The sequence below is a fragment of the Bos indicus x Bos taurus genome, chromosome 7, assembly GCF_003369695.1.
Source record: "Bos indicus x Bos taurus breed Angus x Brahman F1 hybrid chromosome 7, Bos_hybrid_MaternalHap_v2.0, whole genome shotgun sequence".
Taxonomy (NCBI): domain Eukaryota; kingdom Metazoa; phylum Chordata; class Mammalia; order Artiodactyla; family Bovidae; genus Bos; species Bos indicus x Bos taurus.
Genome location: NC_040082.1, coordinates 42245458 through 42251543, shown reverse-complemented (window position 1 = coordinate 42251543; position 6086 = coordinate 42245458).

The window sequence follows — 6086 nt, the reverse complement described above, 5'->3', positions numbered from 1 at the left end:
TGGCACAAAGACTCTCATGATCTGTGGACTCTACAAGCTCAAATAGATCAGCAATTACAAACATGAATTAATGAGTTACAAACTGTGGTTATCTATTTAGGAGATCAAATGCAGCAACTGACTTTCCGAACACGTATACGCTGTCACTGGAATTTTACTTCTTTTTGTCTGACTAACATGCCCTATGATAGCACTGAATATCCTTGGAATAAGGTCAAGGCGCATTTGCAGGATCTCACAAATAACTCAAGTTTAGACATCAATTTGTTGAAACAAGTTGCTAATTTTCAAGTTAGGTAGGTTAGTCACACACTTAACTTCAACAGGTTCTTAAGCTCTCTCTAGAACAACTGCACTGTTTTACTCCTACCTGCTGTGCTTCAGAGTTCTGTTTCCCCACAACCTTGCTAACAATATGATCCCTCTAGAATTTTTGCTATGCTGACAGATGCAATGTGCTACTGTGTTCCCTTTGGATTTCTCTGACTTCTGTTGACTTTAATCATCTCTTCACTTAATGGTAACATAAGTGAACATATTAAACTTATGTTTTCCCTTCAGTGAATTGACTTATCTTTGCCCATTATTCTAATTGTTCCTTTTCTCTCTCTCAAAGTGTGTGTGTGTGTGTGTGTGCAATGTGATCTCTGAACATTTCAGTAATTCCTTTTGCTCTGTTATCTCTCTTCCAGCCTTTTCATTGAATACTTCATTGAACTGAAATACTTAATAATGACCTATTAAAGCCTAGTGGAGGTGATGGAATGCCAGTTGAGCTTTTTCAAATCCTAAAAGATGATGCTGTGAAAGTGCTGCACTCAATATGCCAGCAAATTTGGAGAATTCAGCAGTGGCCACAGGACTGGAAAAGGTCAGTTTTCCTTCCAATCCCAAAGAAAGGCAATACCAAAGAATGCTCAAACTACTGCATAATTACACTCATCTCACACACTAGTAAAGTAATGCTCAAAATTCTCCAAGCCAGCCTTCAGCAATATGTAAACCATGAACTTCTAGATGTTCAAGCTGGTTTTACAAAAGGCAGAGGAACCAGAGATCAAATTGCCAACATCCACTGGATCATGGAAAAAGCAAAAGAGTTCCAGAAAAGCATCTATTTCTACTTTATTGACTATGCCAAAGCCTTTGACTGAGTGGATCACAGTAAACTGTGGAAAATTCTTAATGAGATGGGAATTCCAGACCACCTGACCTGCTTCTTGAGAAACCTGTATGCAGGTCAGGAAGCAACAGTTAGAACTGGACATGGAACAACAGACTGGTTCCAAATAGGAAAAGGAGTACATCAAGGTTGTATATTGTCACCCTGTTTATTTAACTTATATGCAGAGTACATCATGAGAAATGCTGGGCTGGAAGAAGCACAAGCTGGAATCAAGCTTGCCGGGAGAAATATTAGTAACCTCAGATATGCAGATGACACCACCCTTATGGCAGAAAGTGAAGAAGAACTAAAGAGCCTCTTGATAAAAGTAAAAGAGGAGAGTGAAAAAGTTGGCTTAAAGCTTAACATTCAGAACACTAAGATCATGGCATCTGGTCCCGTCACTTCATGGCAGATAGATGGGGAAACAGTGGCTGACTTTATTTTTGGAGCTTCCAAAATCACTGCAGATGGTGATTTAAGCCATGAAATTAAAAGATGCTTGCTCCTCTTTGAAGGAAAGTTATGACCAACCTAGACAGCATATGAAAAAGCAGAGACATTACTTGTCAACAAAGGTCCGTCTAGTCAAGGCTATGGTTTTTCCAGTAGTCATATATGGATGTGAGAGTTGGACTATTGTGAAAGCTGAGCGCTGAAGAATTGATGCTTTTGAACTGTGGTGTTGGACAAGACTCTTGAGAGTCCCTTGAACTGCAAGAAGATCAAACCTGTCCATCCTAAAGGAGATCAGTCCTGAATATTCATTGGAAGGACTGATGCTGAAGCAGAGACTCCGATACTTTGGCCACCTGATGCGAAGAGCTGACTCATTTGAAAAGACCTTGATGCTGGGAAAGATTGAAGGCAGGAGGGGAAGGGGATGACAGAGGATGAGATGGTTGGATGGCATCACCGACTCAATGGACATGAGTTTGCATAAACTCCTGGCATTGGTGATGGACAGGGAGGCCTGGCATACTGTAGTCCATGGGGTCGCAAAGAATTGGACACAACTGAGAGACTGGACTGAACTGAACTGATTGATTTTCCTATTCTATTGGTTTTTCTAGCAAAGAGGCTTTGAGAAGAGTTATTCTTTGTGAGAACTCAAAAGGAGAAAGTTTAGTGCATATGACAGCACAGAGACAATTTGAAAATGGACTCTGACAGAAGAAGAGGACTAAATTTTTATCATTGTCATTGTGGATGGTTACTGAACTGGCTCTTTCCCTGTCAATAGATCTACCCCCACTCTAATATAAAAGGTCTTTTCAACAGGGTCCAAGTATTTTAAGAGATTTCTAGCTAGGAAAGAGAAAAGGAAGAGGAAGAAGTGAAACTTCTGGAGCTGCATTGCTAAAGAAAGCTTATTCTTTCAGGCTCTTTGCTGTTAAATTATTACTTAAAGTTATCTTCTATAATTTAAACAATAAGAAATAAATTCCCAGATGCCACCTTTATTACTGAATCAGAATCTCCAGGAGCAGACCCCAGGAATCTGTATTCTAATGAGTGCCCAGTTGATCTAACTCAAGAATCCCCAACCTTTGGCACCAGGGACCTGTTTCCTGGAAGACAATTTTTCTGTGGAGGAGGGGCAGGGGATGGTTTAGTCAGTAATGAAAGCAATGGTTTAGGTGGCAATACAATTCATGGGGAGCAATAGGGAACAGCAAATGAACCTTGCTGCCAATCACCTCCTGCTGGGTGGCCAGTTTCCTAACAGGACTCCTACTGGTGCCAGTGCAAGGTCCAGAGGTTGGGGATCCCAATCTAACTCATTGTCTCCTAGGCTTCAGGCATCGGCATAACCTTTGCCAAACTCACATTGTCCTTTTGCCATTATTCACTCAAGTTGTTCTAGGTTGACTAAAATTGTAGTCATCCTAAATAATATCCATTAAATCATAGTTTTAATGCATTGTTTTCTAAAAATGCAATTAAAACACATAACTATTTTAAAAATCCATCATGAACTAGCTGAAGGCAGCACCTACTCCACTCTACTGATTCAAAGGTGTAAGTTTGGGAAGACTGGGTCAGCTGCTTCCAGGTCCATGTGATTCAAACTTTGGAGTCAAACTTTGGCCCTCTTATTCCAGGACCCACCTTCCTAGGCCTGGGCATCCTCACACAGTCCTATGGAAAGGCCCACACTTCCAGGACTCTACCCTGTCTTTCCCTATGTACCCTCTCCTGTCATGCCAATCAAACTGGATTTTTACTTCTGAACTTAGGACAGTATCACCTAAAGCATGTTAATAAATGTTAATATATACTCTGCAGGTTTAACCCTTGATAGCAAAAGTGCTTTCTATTCCAAGAATGGGTTTCTCCTCAAACAGATACATTCATACAGCCCTTTGCATCAGTATCTGAAATGGTACATGATTCTCCAGCTTCATTTCTTTTCAGTCTTCCTCAGTCACTCTGCCTCAGCCACACTAGAACACACCTTACTTTCTCCCTCTTAATATACAAGCTCTTCCTACCTCAGTACCTTTGCACTTGCTGGATTTCTTCCACATGTCTGCCATCTACACATTCCTTGGGTTTCAACTCAAACTCCCCACTTTCCCAGAGGCAGCTCCTAACCAATCCAGCTAAAGCTACACCAATTCTCCACATCCCCATGCCCTCCAGGTATCCTCTATCACAGCAGTTTTTAACCAAGGGTGATATTTCCTCTAAGGGAGACATCGGTAATGTCTACAGACTTTTGCAGTTGTCACTACCTAGGGCTGGGTGTGGGGTAGGGGGGAAACAAGTGCCCTGTAGCGAACAGAGGCCATGTATGCTGATAAACAATCCTATGATGCATAGTACAGTCCCCTCCTACAATGCATTATCTGGACCCAAATGCCATGTTTGAGAAGTTCAGCTCTATCAGTGTATTGTGTTTTTTGCTTCTCATCATCAGCACCAGAACTGATGGTGTTGGGGTTTCTTTCCTACTGAACAGAGTTCCTAGGGAACTGGAGTTCACGGTTGTTCTCCACTTCACTTCAGCACCTAGAGGAGTGCCAGGCACCTTGACTGTCAAATCTGGTCCCATTTATCCTTGTCCTGAGATCCCACAGCAAGTTGAGGATAACTGACCTCAAGTAAATGATGAGCATAAGAAAATATGTCACTTTAGAAAATGAAAACAAAAATGTGTTCAATTAATAAGTGTGCATACAAATGAAACTCATGATTGGGAGTTCTTCATGCTTTCATGCACTCACAACATTATCTTTATAGCCATCAGTGAAAGATTGGTTCCTCTACTTTTAAAAATGTGCAAAATTTCTAAGTCCAAATATATGGTTTTAATTATGTTGTTGTTGTTGCTTACTCACTAGGTTGTGTCTGACTCTTTTGTAACCCCAGGAACTGTAACCCCCTAGGCTCCTGTCCATGGGATTGCTCAGGCAAGAATACTACTGTGGGTGCCATTTCCTTCTCCAGAGGATCTTCCCAACTCAGGGATAGAACACACATTTCTTCCATTGGCAGATGGATTCTTTTACTACTGAGCCACCAGGATAGCCCTGGTTTTAATTATACCAGGATCCTAATGTCATAAGCAGATTGTAGAAATGTAATCTCAATGATCTCAAAAGACAAAAATGAAGGTCAATACATTCTATATTATTGGCATATCCACAGAAAATAATTTAATATTAACTAAATACCTTGCCTTCCTTCCTTCTAACCCATTCTTCCCCTTGCGTGTGTGTGCTCAGTCAGTGAGTTGTGTTCAACTCTTTGCAACCCCATGGACTGTAGCCCGCCAGGCTCCTCTGTCCATGGGATTTCCCAGGCAAGAATACTGGAGCAGGTTGCCATTTCCTACAACAGGGGATCTTCACAACCCAGGGATGGAACCTGTGTCTCTTGAGTCTCATGCATTGGCAGGCAGATTCTTTACCACTAACACTACCTGAAAAGCCATTCTTCCCCTCAGTTATCAAAAACATTTTTCTACACTATGATAGCCACATTAGCCATTATCAACTTTTCTAAAACAGATACAGTTTTTCAGAAAAATAATAAGGGACCATATAGCAAGAGACCTCTGAATGCAATACCACAGAAATTATATACTGACCCCTGATGATAGATCTCCTATCACTACAAACTACACACACACAGACACAATCTGAATTTCTGCAGTGTTTTTCTTTCTTTTTTTTTTTTTTACTTCTATTTTTCTCTCAAATAACATGTCACTGGAATTACTACTACACCAATGTATGTGTGGAAATATTTCTAATAGGTTTAAAAAAGAATCAGGACAACATTGTAAATCAACTATACTTCATTTAAAAATATATTAAAAATTAGGCATAAAGAATGACCTACTCTAATGTCCATGGGGTCGTGAAGAGTCAGACACAACCGAGTGACCTCATTTTCACTTTTCACTTTCATACACTGGAGAAGGAAATGGCAACGACTCCAGTGTTCTTGCTTGGAGAATCCCAGGGATGGGAAAGCCTGGTGAGCTGCCATCTATGGGGTCACACAGAGTCGGACACGACTGAAGCGACTTAGCAGCAGCAGCAGCAGCTCTCTAATGTCATCTAACATTCGTGGTAAGACTTAGAATTAGAGCTCAGGGACAGTCTCTAATTCTGTGTACCACCTGCTTTCTCCTGGTAAACACTCTTTAGCAATCTTCTTTGACCATATAACCTTTATTCAGAGGTCCTGTTTTAATTGCCAAGAATTTAACAAAAGTGTCAAAAAACATTGCCTTCAAAAACAAGCATCCAGCCCTCATGGACCACTTTGGTGTGAGTAGCTCTGAATGTCCCCCAAATTACTCAAGCATGAGTTATTTCAGGGTTTACTCAAAGTGAAATTAATCTCCAGTATTTTAACTGTTCATGTAGAAATGCTTCTAAATGATTAAAATTATCCTTACATTTAG